The sequence below is a fragment of the Protopterus annectens genome, chromosome 3.part0 (assembly GCF_019279795.1).
Source record: "Protopterus annectens isolate FY-2018-M chromosome 3.part0, PAN1.0, whole genome shotgun sequence".
NCBI classification, from domain to species: Eukaryota; Metazoa; Chordata; order Ceratodontiformes; family Protopteridae; genus Protopterus; species Protopterus annectens.
The window spans coordinates 1,249,495,831-1,249,511,525 of record NC_056731.1 but is presented as its reverse complement, the minus strand read 5'-3'; the positions used below and the strand labels follow the sequence as shown (position 1 = coordinate 1,249,511,525).

General features: G+C 39.3%; 1 protein-coding gene across 1 annotated transcript in view; it reads right to left on the bottom strand.

Annotated features, from left to right (window-relative positions):
• LOC122797039 (histamine H3 receptor-like) overlaps window positions 1-15,695 on the bottom strand; it is a 364,839-nt gene that overhangs the window by 89,026 nt on the left and 260,118 nt on the right. The window lies entirely within an intron of this gene.

Sequence of the window (15,695 nt, the reverse complement as noted above, 5' to 3'; positions counted from 1 at the left end):
GAGGTCCTGGGGTGGGTCCCAGATATTCTGGGGACCAGTGCCATGGCCAGATGAGGCAGGAGGGGGGATCCACTGGGATTGACCTTCCCAGACATGCTACGGTGTTGCATTTTTAGAACATATATTGGTTAGTAATGGTAAATACATTCCAGGATTAGTTATAACACTATGCATGAGTATTCCCAATAACCCAAAACAATAGATTTCGAACATTTGCATGGCAAACAGAACACATGCATATATGGAACCACAGTGGGCATTATACTGGCATGCAGGTTACATTGATAGCAACAGGCCACCAATGATAGTATTTGAACAGGGAACATTAACTGGAATACATTTCAACATTTGTAGAACAACAGGACACATGTCCCAACAGTAGGTTTGATGAAAACATACCCATGTATTTATGTATTTAGATTATTGGTGAAAATAAGGTGGAGGAGAGAGAAAGATGTCAGTTAACAAATGTAGATTCTTGCAGTGGTCACAGCTTTAATGATCATTGCTCAACTCATTACTTTGCAGGTATTATTACAACAACCTGTGGCCTTGAGTTGGGCAGTGTTATGTTTGTACAGAGTGTATAATTACAGCCTTCTTATGGCTACTTTATTCTTTCTCTTACCTGGAAGACCTATGGAGTGAATGTTTGTTAATATTACCTGACTGTTTCTACACATATTCACAAAATAATAGTTGAAATTATGCATACAGCTTACTACCACTCCCGGGATCCAAACCTTGGCTGTTTCTGCTAAAAATACAATAAGATTGTGTTTCATCAGAAGGTGCTATTGAGAAACTGCTGTCTCTTTCTTGAATGATTTATGTGTCATTCTCTCTTTATTGTACAATCTGACCTTGTAATTACAACATTCGTATACATACCTTTTGACATAGCACAGTGTGGAAAACAGTGGTTAACACAACATTACTATTTAGATAGATCTTCGTAGGTGACATTTTTAATATCAGTTAATCTCGTGTCTTACAGAGGCACTAACTTTGTCAGATGAGACTTGATTGTTTATTGCTTTGAGAGCTATAGTTGCTATGCATAACCTGTACAATTTCATTTCATACCATACCAGAGTAAACCCAACCATTCCAAGGGTTTGAATTTTATTGATAGGTAGTTACAGTTTTAATCATATATAACCTATATGAGCCTATTACTGTAATATTGCCTGCTTTATTCAGTACAAACCATACCCATTTTTAATACAGGCAGTTGACATTCTACTCCTTTAAACTTATTTGGTATGAATACTACAAGCTAGATTGTTACTCGTCAGCCTCGTGATGCAGCCTTTGCATCCTGCTGGCATGGGCTTCCTGGTTTGCAGCCCACTCAGCTGGAGCTATAAAGAAGATAGAGAAACATTTATGCATACCTATCCATCACATACACAGGCTGGACTTTGGTAAACAGTTATTGATATGAATACTTACACATGCCAGGGACATCACCCCTCTGCCATGCTTCTTCGCCCAACTGGTCCAAGGTCTCCCTCTTCCTCCACTTCAAGTTGGCATAGTGGTGCCAGACCTGTTCACTAGTTAGAGGAATGCCAGTGGCACTGGTGAGGTCATAGGCGAGACTTTCCCAGGCCTCTGTTTTTTTTATTGGGAGCCCTGGTACTGGTCCTGTAGCAGTCTCATGTCATGTTTTTTTAACAAGGAGTCCTACCATGACCTCGGACTTCTGTATACCCCAGCGCTGCACCTGAAAGCACATGCCCTCTCCAACAACTGCCATATACCTACAGTGGGGAGCTACAACCAGTTATGAGCTGTATTCCCACCTGCAAGTTTTAAATACGTCTGATTTCCCACCCTTTGCTGTGATTGGACAGTTTTGAATATGCTAAACTAAGCTAAGCTATGGACAAACCTGCTTAGCTAAGGTTGGCAGTGCTTAAAGGAGCAGGTTCAGCACTGCTTTCCAATGGGCAAATCCACTTAGCTGGGCTACTCATTGCTTAGCATTCATATTTATACAATGCTTACACCACATAGCTGTGTAATGCTTAGCATTGCTTATGTTATATTTTATGGACTATCAACTGTATGAGATTAATTCATCATTCTTGATATATTATAATTTTCTTTACCTTCCCTAACATCCCCTAATGTGCTTTCATTACATTTATTCTTGAGTGACTATACTGTATAGGGCACTTGTGTTTATATGAGGATTTCACAACTTTATTACACTGACACCTCACATCTCGACCTACTACACTACACTGGTTAACAAATATATGTTATTTACTACCTAATTATTAAAAAAATAACTTATGTACTGCTTTCACATGTAAAATGCTAATTCACTTTACTGGGAATCAAACCAGGAACAACTACTTGCAAAGCGAATGCTGTAACAACTTCACTATTTCTGCATTGCTATTTCATGGAGTACATACCTATTTAGCTCCTTATGCTGTATAAGCTAGGCTGAGCAAAGCTGAGTGATGTGCACACCTGCTCAGCTATGCTTAAACTTTATTGCGGACTGAAAAATGTTGTGTTTTATTTTTGTACTGTAGGGGTATGCACATTGAGTTCTGCAACATTATCTGTGGGGGGCTGTACTTTTACAACAGTGATGACATGGCAGGCTTTACATTTGAGGTATGCTCCACAGACACTAACAGTATCCACAATACCTCTCAACTGTACAGATTGTCACAGACTGCCCAGATATTTGCCTTATATTTTTGGTTCATTTTTCATAGAATTGTGGCTTTCTGGCAGATTAGTGGCAAAGCAATGGGGACTGCGTTAGGAAATAATAACAGACATTTGAGTTTTACACTTCATACCGTTTGTGTACTTCATGCTAATGCAAAGCCTATCATTCTATCGACTTTGTATGTTTGTGAGAGCAATATCTCACATTTGTCCATGGTTTTGCCCAGATTACTTGTCCAGTTGACAAGTAGTGGTGTCCGAGGATACTCTCGCTTTATTTAGATTGCCATATGGGAATTATGGAGTGCAGGGGGCATGTTTATACTGAGAGTACTGCTCTCAGACACAACCCCTGCACTTGTACACACAGACCCTGTCTGTTTAAGAGTAGAGCAACATGCCTTCATGAATATGCAAGGCGAGCTGCTGCTCTACATGGACATGGTCAGTTCCGTGCAAGAATAACTTATTCTTGCACGGAACCTTCATGAATCCCACGGATAGTTCAAGCATCATGAACAAGACCTGTGGGATGCTGCATGTTATGTTTATGCATAAAAGGGGATATCAAAAAGTAGTAATATGTATTAGGTAGTGTTTGCATTTTAAACTGTGAATGTTTCCCTTGAAGTTTGGCCTTAGCAGTCATTATACTGTTCTCACTGGTTACCAGGAAGAGAAAATGTTAGCATAATAGGAAAATATCTGAGAAATTATATATGGATGGTGAAACAAAAGCTATCTCTGTACACTTCCATTTTGTTTCATAATATTAAGTTTCTATATGGTATGTCTAAAAAAAAAAGGCAGAAAGGGGAGCCACCCATCCATGAAGCAATGTGGGATAACAACAGATTGTAGAACAATGAGTGTGAAAATGGCATTAGAGTAATGACATGGTTAGATGGTTAGAATGGCTGGCTATGAATGAAATAGAATGAAGGAAAATTTTGTTTATGTTGAATTAAATCAGTGACTTTGTGTTCAATTCTCAAAAAAGTAGTCTAGGAGAATGGAAATATTTGTATGGAACACTCTTAAACAGTGAGCGGTGTCATTCTGCTTGGAAAGTTAGGTTAGTTTTTAACTGCATCTTGTTTATTTATAGTCATTAGTGCAATTTGATTTGTTATTCACAGGAGGTATGTTAGATTATTATGTCTTCTAGTCTCATAACAATCCTTCCACCTCAAAGTAAACAGTAAACATGTACTAGGAAGTATTCATCATTCTGTCTCATTTTCCATGATATGTTGTTTGTACCATAGCGTAAAAGAATGCTCAGGAGCACAAACCCACTGATACAGGAATCCCATACAAAAATGGTGACCAGACAATACAATGATGCTTATGCACAGAAAATAATTTTTTTTAAGTGAAGCAACTGGAAATTATTGATATTAGGGGTGTTTATTGAGATGTTGAGCTATGACATAAATGAACAAAAACTGAGGGTAATGCTGCTCAATGCCAGAAGTCTAAACCTCAAAATGCACGCACTCAAGGCTCTCCTTAGTATGGAAGAAATTGATGTATGTGCAGTGACAGAAACCTGGTTCAAGGCTCCAGAGAGCACCCCAGCACTACCAGGCTATAACTCCTACCATACCTTTAGGTCCCAAAACCAGGACCAGAATACAAAATGAGGGTGTGTGTCCATATTCATCAAGAACACCCACAGCTCCAGGTTAGTAGCAGAGCACGGGGAATCTGAGACCATCCAAGTGCAATTGACAGCGGGTAAATTGACTGTTCAGTTTATAGCTTGCTACAGATCTCCCACCTTGTCACAGGACCCTCACGCAAAATTCCTGAGAACATTAGAAAGTATGAAGATTCTACCCAACACCATGCTACTGGGTGACTTCAACTATCCAAACACTGACTGGGAAAACTACTCAAAAGCCCTAGCCCAATGCTTCCTTGAGTTTATAAACTCAAACGCCCTTGAACAGCTGGTCACCACTCCCACAAGAGGTGACAACATACTGGACCTGGTCATCACCAACATGGGGAACCTATGTTCCACACCTGAGGTAAACTCATCATTGGTAAGATCAGATCACAAACTAATCACACTGGACATCCACATCCCGACCCCCCCCCCCCACCAGTCAAGGAAATCAAGGTAAAAAACTTCTCCAAAGCCAACTTCACACTCCTCATGACAGAGGTGGGAAGTTTCAAAGCTCCCAATAAAATGGAAAATGATGACGCATCGGCAGAATCCTTTACAAGTGCATTCTATGAACACCTTCAAGAATGCATGGACCCAGCCATCCCAAGTAAAACCAAGACCAACTCCTCAAAAAAGAGGAAGCCAGTCTGGTGGACCCCGGCCATAAATAAACTTTACAACAGAAGGAGGAAACTCCTGCAAGATAGAACAAAATCCCAAAATAAGAAGGCATCTCTGATTAACATCAGTAAAAAACTGTGCTCCCTCATTAAATCATCCAAGGCCAACTTCGAAAGAAAACTAGCCAATGACTCTAAGGATAACCACAAGGCCTTCTTTACTTATGTCAAGAGTCTAGGGGCAAACTCTCAGATATGCTCCGAGCTAGTGCATAATGGCCATAAATACACTGAACCAACCGACATTGCCAACATCCTGGCTGACAAGTTCAGTGCAAACTTCACCCCCCCCCTCCACCAAAGGGGCTAGCACCCATCCCAGAAGAATGTGGCGCTCCAGATATCTCAGACACACAAGTAAAGACAGCCCTTGCAAAGGCCAAAAACACAGCATCAATGGGACCAGATGCTATCCCAGGTTGTGTCTTACATGAGCTTCAAAATGAACTAAACCCCCATCTCAAATCACTATTCAAACTCAGCCTCTCTAAAGGCTATGTACCCAAAGAATGGCGTACAGCAACAGTCGTACCACTCCACAAAGGTGGTGCCACAACTGACCCTGGGAACTATTGCCCTATAAGCTTGACTAGCTTGGTCTGCAAAGCCATGGAATGCATTATCATGGAGCTCATTAACAGGGACATTGGGAACCTCCAGACACTGGACTCCACCCAGTTCAGCTTTGTTAAAGGCAGATCTTGCCTCCTGAACTTGGTCGACTTCTTCAAAACAGTCACCAAGGCCGTAGATGAAGGGAAGGTGGTTCACACAGCATATCTGGACCTCGCTAAGGCGTTCGACACCATCCCACACTCATAAATCATCGACAAACTCACCAGCTTAAATATTAACCCCTATGTCATGAGATGGGTTGCCAACTATTCTCAGATATAACCCACACTGTAAGAGTGGCAGGCGCCATGTCTGACTCTAAACCAGTCACAAGCTGAGTTCCACAGGGCTCAGTCCTGGGACCCCTCTGATTTGGTATATATTTCTCCGAAGTACAGGCAAAGGCGGAGTGACTGTGGCTAACCAAGTTCGCAGATGACTGTAAATTGGGTGCAATAATTGACTCTCCAGCTGACACAGACATCCTGCAAAAGGGTCTCACAGAGACAAACACCTGGTGTCAAAGTCACGGCCTCAAGCTAAATGCCAAAAAATGCAAAGTAATCCCATTTGAGAAAAACAAAGTACCTACAAACTACCACATAGATGGAAATCCACTAAGTACAGAAGAAGTAATTAGGGACCTGGGTACCCAAGTAGATAGCATGCTCTACTTTGATAACCACATAGCCAAAATGGTCAGGAAATCCTTCTATGTGGCACACCTGATCACAAAGGGTTTCTCATCCAGATCCAAGGAGGTGATTGTGCCCCTTTACTTCTCACTCATTAGGCCCATAATAGAGTACAATGCCCAATTTGGGATGTACCTCACTAGACACCTGCAACAACTAGAAAGACCACAGAAGTACCTCACTAAGAGGATTAAGGGCCTTAAACAATTACCCTATGAAGCACGACTAAAAAATCTCCAGCTCTTCTCAGTCACTTACCGTCTGCTCAGAGGTGACCTATGCCTGACCTATAGGGCCATATCAAACCCTGAACTAATGGACATGCTTCACCTCAAAAAAACGAGATCCCTCAGAATCACTCGTTTTAGCGACTTGAACCTATGTACAACAATAAACAGGACATGCTGGAGGGATAGATTCCTGTCCCAGCAACTCCCCTCACTTTGGAATAGAATCCCAATCCATATTCGACAGAGCTCCTCTCTGACCCTCTTCAAGAGAAATCTTGATGAATGGATGGGTAATCGTAAGTTCTATCCTGGGATCACTTCAGGAGCCCTGTTGACAGAGGCCCAGGTTACTAATCTAGTGGGGAGGCGAAAGCCATTACTCTGTGGCTAGGCTTATAAATGCCCAAGGGCAGATAGCCTAGTACTTACCTATGAACCTATGAACCTATGAACTAGAGCTAAAAATATTCAAGCTCATTCCATCTAACCTTGGAAACGAGTGTTATCTTGAATCCTGCAGTGGTGCTAATTGTGGGGGTAAATCTATTAATGTTCCTTAGCTAGGTCTAGATACCACTAACATAAGTCCAGTAGAGTAAAAGACCCATTAGACCTCTTTTCCTGTATTTACTGAAGTGAGTTTTAATGCTTTGGAAAGTGAATACAGTTTTTCATTTGTACATTTACATTAACAATGCCATTGTAACCTGCACTTTGCTTTTAACATTAATTTACTTATAGGCTTTTAATATAGCTCACACATCATGAACAAGCCCTGGGAGATGCTGCGTGTTAGGTTTTTGCATAAATGGACATATCCAGAAACAGTAATATGTATTAAACTGATCATGTAGAAAGGTGAGTAAAAGAACAATGCTGAAACCAGTTAATAGAGCCATGAAGCTAATGACAACAACAGAAATGAACTGAATTTCATTTATTTTATTTATTGATTACGTGTGTAAGTGAACTCAGTCTTTTCAGACCTCTTTCAGCCATAACCCAGGTCACATATCTATCCATTTAATCACTTTTTCTATACATATATAGGGACAATTTAGTATAGCCATTTAATCTACATGTTTTTGGAAGTTTGGAGGAAATTTAAGTGTAATCTGGGAGAATCAACGCAGACAAGAGAGAGAACATGGCAATTCTTCAAAGCAGTGACTAGCTATAAGTACTGCCCTCCAGACCCTGGAGCCCTAGAGGCCTGAGGCTAGGGGCATACCACAGCTAAATGCTAACTAAAATACATTTCAGTATGACATATATCTAACTGCATAAAGTCAGATATGTAAGTTAATGCAATGCATTGAAAAGGTTTTAAAAAATCTACATATAATACAACAAATAAGTAATAACGCAGATAGACTATTATAATGTATATGATCAGCAATTTGCTTGTTATTAAGATAAAACTCCACCTTAATTCAAATGAACTGCTTAATAGCGTATGCTGTGCTTTCCAGGAAGATGTCAGCTTTCTTCAAGTAATGTTTACACAGTAAGCAGAGGGCACAGGATTCAAACAGGATGTAATGTACTGCCAAGCAATCCTCAGTAGGCTTCAAGCCAGAGGATTTTGAAATAAAGAAACAAGATATATAATTAGCACTGTAAGAAACATTAACCAAAGTGGTCAATTGAACATACTACTGGTCCCCCCCCCCCCATAAAGTAGCCAGCTCTGAGCACTCAGAAAGCTGCATGGGCTACACTCTTGGCTAGGCTTATAACTACCTCAGGGCCAATAGCCTTGTATAATCCTATGGACTTATTACCCCTACTGAACATCTGAGGAATAGGGTAAACATCTTGACAGCATTCCCAATAAACTCAGTGGAGTACAAAATGAGTTATGCATCATATTCATACCTCTCAACCATCCAGATTTCCACAGAATATCCCGATTTATGCCTTATATGTTTGGTCTGCTCCTCATAAAATATATGGTTTTCTGGCAAACAACTGAGGAATGAAGTTACTAGATAATGACTAACATTTCAGAAAATGCATACTAAAATGAAATATTTTACTCTAACAAGTTTATAATAGTGATATTTAACATTTCACCCAGTGTTTTAGCCTTTTCTGCCATTGTTTTTGACTTTGTCCAGATTTCTTGTACTAAGAGGATGAGTGGTATGACCATACTTCATGCAAGATGCCTCGTATGAGGAAAAGAGATGACTACATTAAAGATTGTCATACGGGTCTGATATGTGTGTTCCCATCTTAGCCAAGAAGGACTAGGAAAAAATAACTTAACTATCTGATATCTAGGGCCTTGATACATTATGGATAACTATTTTTTTCTTTACTCCAGCAGTATTAAAAGGATTTCCTCAACAGTAGGAATGTAAACTTATCTTAACAAATCAAACTCTTGCACAACCCATGCCACAGCTCATCCACATTTTCCAAATTGTAAAAACTAAGCCTGTCTCTCATTCTTTCACGTGTAGTATGTTTCAACAAAAGTCATCACCTTGTCTTCAGCAAGTACCTGCAGACACCACATCAAAACTAATGCAGTTAACTGATGCAAATTTGCTGTATATATCTACACATATTTCAAAATTATTGCTCAATTCAAGTACTGAAAGCTGTTTTATTCTTTCAAACATTTGCACTGAGATAAAAGATTTAGACCATAGCATGATATCTTTAATCTGGACACGTCATGAGACCACAATTCTGTGTACTGCAAAAGGCTTCTTTAAGATGAGGTGTTTGTTAGAAGCATGACAATGTCACTTTTTTCTCCCACCCAGCACTTCTATAGGCACCTGGTGCAGTTTTTTTAGTTTCAAATGTGGGAAACAAGACATTTTCATCCTGTCTGCTGCTCACTGCCAAAAGAATTAGATATTATCAGATATTCATGAATCTAGAAACTCAGTATAGAATGTGAATAACCTCCATGTCAAGGGTGACATTTTCCAACTTACATAACATAACACAAGAGAGATGCCATGATACGGCAGTAAGGTGAAAGTTACATTTCTCTACAATATGGAAGTAATATGTACTTTTCATGTATTTTAGGAATTTAAGACTGACTTCTCTCCACTAAAGTAATATGTATAGAATGTGTTTTAACAACATACCTTTTGGTTCCAGAATGTCTCTACAGAGCTCACCTTCAGTTTTGCAAAGCACAATAAAGCATAGTTAAAACACTGTGTGCCGGATTCATGAAAGTCTACACTTCACCCTAAGCCCATTTCTGCAGTGCTTAATGATTAGTGAACTGTTTGCAATTCAGGAAACATCATTACATATGGTGCCCTGCTGCAAAACAAAGGTTAATGGTCAGATATGCTAGTGAGCTAATATAGAGCTTAATTACATGATAAGGAAGCAAATAATCATGGCAGAGCAGTTCAAAAAGATAAAATGAGCATCTACATGCCATGCTGTCCTTTAGCACTGAATTCCAAGACATCTTGTAGTACAGTCAAAAAGAGACTTTGAAAGTGTTAGGGGTTGCTGTAGCCATCATAAATCTATGTGCAACAGGTTCTAAGACAAGGTGATGCTGCTACACCTCAGCCTAGAAGGTGTAGATTGATCAGAGCATGTTTGACCTACCACGGACTTCATGAGATAGAACTAATTGTAGGTTACAGAATCGACAAGGATACCATACAGCAATTAGTAAACATCTGATATACTCACCTGTTGGAAGTTGGGAATCATGGAGAATCCATCACATTTGATAACAAGGTATGTGTAACATTGCACGTACTAGCTACAGTCACTTTTCAGAGACCCACAGTGGACATAGTCGAGATGTCACTGGGCTCAGCCTCAAGAATACTGTACCACTTTCTCAATGCAATGCTGAAACGTGGGGGAATATATCTAGTTTTCCACATACCCCAGTGGAGGGAGCTACCACCATGCAAAATTCCTATGCCATAGCATAATTTCCTGATGTTCTTGGTGGGGGCATAGAATGCAAACATACTGCAATAAAAGCTCCATGTCATGAACAGTGAAGGAGGTACATAAAAAGAAAAGCCTATCACTCTATCAACTGTCATGTAATCTGTAATGCACAAGATTTTATCTATAATGTGTGATCAGGTAAACCTGGCACTTTCCATAATTTCCACATATGGCACACCTATAATCTATTCATAAGGTTTTCTAAGGACAAATTCCCACAAGGATATGCACTAGAACCTTTGCTCATAACTCCTTTGAGAAAGCCACATAGCCCTACTGAACAAGGTTACAAAATGCAAATGGTCAGAATAGAAATATTATAGAGTGTGTATTTGGCCTGCTGGAGTCATGTTTCCCTAGTTTAGATACATCTGGAAGTGACCTGTGGTAAGATCCAAACACCTCAGAAAAAATGCAGACAGTCTGTATCATATTATGGGCCATCATTTCCAGAAAACATTTGCAGCAAGGACAACCAGGATAAGGATCACCTTTCCCAACAGCACAGACAGAGTCAGGGGGCACAGATGAGGATTCAGATGAAGACCTAGCAGCTGGAGATGATCATGACCAATGGAGGCATGTACAATATGCAGTAAACCCTAATGAATTAGTACTTTACTACTACTAATACTACCAGAAGTATGCGCACAACAAATACTAGTTCTGTTGAACTTAAGAAGAATAAAATAAAAATGCAATGTAAACAAGCATCTGATTAAGCAAACATTATCTGTCCATATTGTGCATAAGACATAGGCATTCCTAAGTCACAAACAAATGTGTAAAAGGGTAGGGCACAGTCATCATCACTTGCACATGGTGGTGGTAGTGGTGGCAAGGCTGCAGCAGGCCAAACCTGACACAAAAGAAGTGTGTGCATGTAGGTGAAAATGAGGTTGAACACAGCTATGGACTGTCAGTAGCTCCAGATGTAAAGAAATCAAAATTAAAGAATAAAAGTGTGTGCGTTTCTGTGAGTTAGCATGAGCAATGTGAGAAGTACTGTTTGTGGGTCAGCAGGATTACAGCCAAAGCAGTTGTGCTAGCACTATATACTAGTATCCAAAACAGGTGTGAGGTGTGCATGGTAGAGAATTAAGTTTACTGTTGCTACCCTGACCATGTGAACTACCACTGCCAGGAGTTGCACAGCTTGTACCATAATCCTGCCTAGAAGTTGGAGTGCTACGTGAACATGAACTATGTATGTTGGATGACTTCTCATTATGACTATGATCACAACCACAACCATGAAATGTGAAAACTTCAGTCACTGATGGAGCAGTAGAATGTGGTCTGGAATAGCCATGGACAGATCAGCTAACATCTGATGATGTACGGGTTCTTTGGCCTCATGGATGCTAAGCATCCCCTAGCAAATGTTCCATAACAGACACTGCATGGTTCAATGTATCATTCTTCCGATCCAAGAAGTCACACAGATGGTTCATGAAGTCTTGAATGTTAGAATGCATGACACAAAGTACTCTATCTCTCCTGAAGCCCTAGTGCAATCTGACTGTGCCTCTATAACAGACCTGCATATAGGTTGAAATGCACTTACTGACACACCAACATCAGGATGAGGGTGGTAAACATGCTTCCTCTGAGCAGTTCTACTGGCACTTGTGTGTGGAATTTCACTCTCATAATGGCTGGGGGAGATACCACTCACTTTGTAAATGGAGTAATCACACTACCCTAATTTACTGTGTCTCCCTCAACTTGCCCAATCCCAGATTTTGTCTCATAGGTATGACTAGGTTTACTGTTATATTCCATGTCAGACATCCCCTCTGCAACCCCAGATGGGGCCTGCTCATCACTGCTATCATCATCTGTGGCTAAAAGCACTCCAGTATCAGGTGGCAGGAGCTCCACTGTGCTGGTGTCAGCCGTTCCATTGATTATAACAATAAAACAGGAAAAAGAGAAGATGCACAAGAAGAAAGGAGCCAAAAATGCTACCTAAACCATAATAAAGCAACAATGGATGAAAATGCAGAGAAATATTTTATTAAAATATATATCAAAGAAGAAAAATAAGATATGCCCATAACATGTGCAAAAGGTCATTGAAACACAATAATCAACGCCACATGTCCCTAGACAGACAAAATTGAAATGTATGGAGGTGTAATAAGCATTAAACAGAAGATGAACACTTAAACAAAAACTATTCTAGCTTTACACCACTTTTAGAATCTCTCTCTCTCTCTCTCTATATATATATATATATATATATATATATAAGAGAGAGAGATACACGCACACATACACACACACACACACATTTATAAATGGCATACCTAGAGGGATGTGGGTTTGGTATAATGGTTAAGGTTTTCACCTCATAAACACAAGGTACAGGGTTTGATTCTGACCATATTGCTGGCTAGGGTTAAAATGGCCCTTCAGGGCAGTTAGCATAAATTTTGCTATGGACCTATGAGCATCACTAGTGGACAGATTATGGCAGTCTTCCATCTCTGCACCCACATCTGTCACAACACTGGATACATTCTCTGGCCTGCTTAAATCCACTGCATTCATCACAAACTCCTCCATTTCAGTGAATCCTGGTTCAGAAGTAAGCCTACCACCTGTAACTGTCAGTTCCTGTGCAACACTCTGGGCTCTGCTTATAGCATTTTTAATCATATCACTGGCCAAGAGTCTGATAGGTTTTTAGTCATGGCCATGGCCAGCCACAGCATTCATGTCATCAACCACCTGCTGCCAGATTTGGTCATAGAAGGGCTTATCATCTAAGTATTTCTATAAGATGTGTGCCTCATGGAGGCATAAGCCCTGTACAATTACTTCATTCTCAACATCTGAGAATGCGGGTTTTCATGGCATGGCTTGTTTAGGTGCAATATCCCTGTAGTGATGTAAAAAATATATCAGATACCATAACAGGGGCTGAGTAGTTACAAGATGATGTAACACTGGGCATAAAAAAATTTGCTTTTGCAGGCATCATCATATAAAATGTTAATAAGGGCATATCTGAATATTAACACCAAAGCAACACCTGTAAAATCCTCTAAACCCCAGGCCCATGGCAATAATCAAGTTCATAATGTAAAAAAAATGATATCAGAGACATAGAACAGTATTAGCAATGAACATTTTCTGAAACATCACTTTAATCTGCAAGTCAGGCATGTCTAAACTTCCTCAGAAAATGTTTCCAGAAACAATTGAAATAGAAATCAATGATCATAGTAATAGCAACTGCAATGCCTTCATTCCAAACGCAGCTGTGCAAGGTGTAGATAGCAGTCATTTTGCTAATAATAACATAAAAAACATTTTAATCAGTACTATACATGACCTAGCATACCTTGACAAAAAATGTAAGACAGTTCTCCCAAAGGAATGTAAATGCAGCAAGTTAAAATAGTCAGCAACCAAAGTTTAATTCTGAAGTACTTGGGGAATCCAAACAGTGCATCTTAGTAGGAAAGAACTTCCATAGCCTCAAGTTTTGCTTAAATTATGTAGATTAACTCATCTGACCATAATGAATATGTAAGGCAGGTCTCAGTTCATTATGATTCCTGAATCACTCAATCTCTGCAAGGTATTGGGCAGGTAAACATGGTGTTAGGAACTACACAGTGTCATGTACATACTCCAGCATTACAAGAGCAAGTATTCAGAACTGTGGCTATCTAATGCTGTGCAAGTGTGACTCTTTAGCAGCTGTATATGTCAAATTTATTCTTTATTACTCCGGCTAATGGGAAGTATACCTACAGAGGTTGTGTCAGAGAGAATAGGCTTACTGCAAATGTTTTGTTTACTGACATAACAGATAATCTTTATACCCCCTTTAATACAATATAGTTAAAAGATAATGAACCTCTGAGTAAAAGGTGGCTGTAAGCCATATCAATTATGTATACTCACCAGAAATGTCTGCTTCTGAAGAAGTCCTACTTGGGGATTAAAGCGCTTAAACTGTCTGCAATGGATCTGTGGAATTGTATTTGGACTTTTGCTGCTTCTTCCACATTTTTGGTGTGGTTCTTAGTTGGATTCTTGTTTGTTTGATTATATCAAATGTATATAAAGTAAACTTACAGACACAAAAAGTGAAATACTTTGCAAAATGTACCACAATCATGTTAGAAACAGATCAATAATGAATTTTGCTCAAAAAAGGAATTAAACACTCGTGTCTTGCAGACATTAGTTTGCACCTTCACATGCTTCACTATAATAACTTGTAAGTGTCATGTCCAACAAGATTTCTACTGTGAAAGAAGAAGGGCAAATGACAACTGTGATAACATGAGTATGTTGTTCTCTAAATGTAAAATTTCAGAAATACAAAGCTGAGTTTATGTGCTCTACATTCTCTACCTCAGCATTTGGATGACACTGTTAGTCATGCAATTGTTTCATAGGAATGCCATTGTTTCATGGTTCAAATCAAGAGAGGATGATGTCTGTGTGAAAGTGGGTATCCATAATGTCAATATTTTAAAGGTATATTCTCACAATGTTGAGAAATTGTCACAACAATTCATGTGTTCTATATTTTTATTTATTTATGTATTTATTTATTTATTTACACCATCCTTAGCACAGTGCTTGGCATTATACATCAGGGACTATTGGTGGTGATTATCACTGAATGGCAGTTCACTTCCCAAGGTAAAAAACTCAAAAATGTATTTTGCATGTGCAAAGACTTAGGTGTTAATTGCACAAGTGACACATCAGCCAACAGAATGGACTGGACTGTGCACAGAAAATGCACTTCTTATGGAAATTTCTGTGTGGCTCAATTTGTTACAGCAGTGTTTCTTAAGAAATAGCAAAAACAGGTCAGGGTTTGCATTCACTTTTGGCATATTTTGATTTAATGGGTCAAAATAAAATATTTTTTAATATTAGCTGAATTGCAGTTGTAATTTCAAAGATGAATATTAAAACACAACAGTGTGCATAATGGATAATAAGCAAGATAACTCTAATATGTATCAGCTGTAGTAATATTTATTACAGTGGAAGAACAGTTTTAATTGCACAAAGCTACAGATTGGTCTTGGGCTAAAGTATGAGGCAGTAAAATTAGAAACATAAAAAGTGTTGTATTGAAAGTTCATCAATACATTTGTACAAA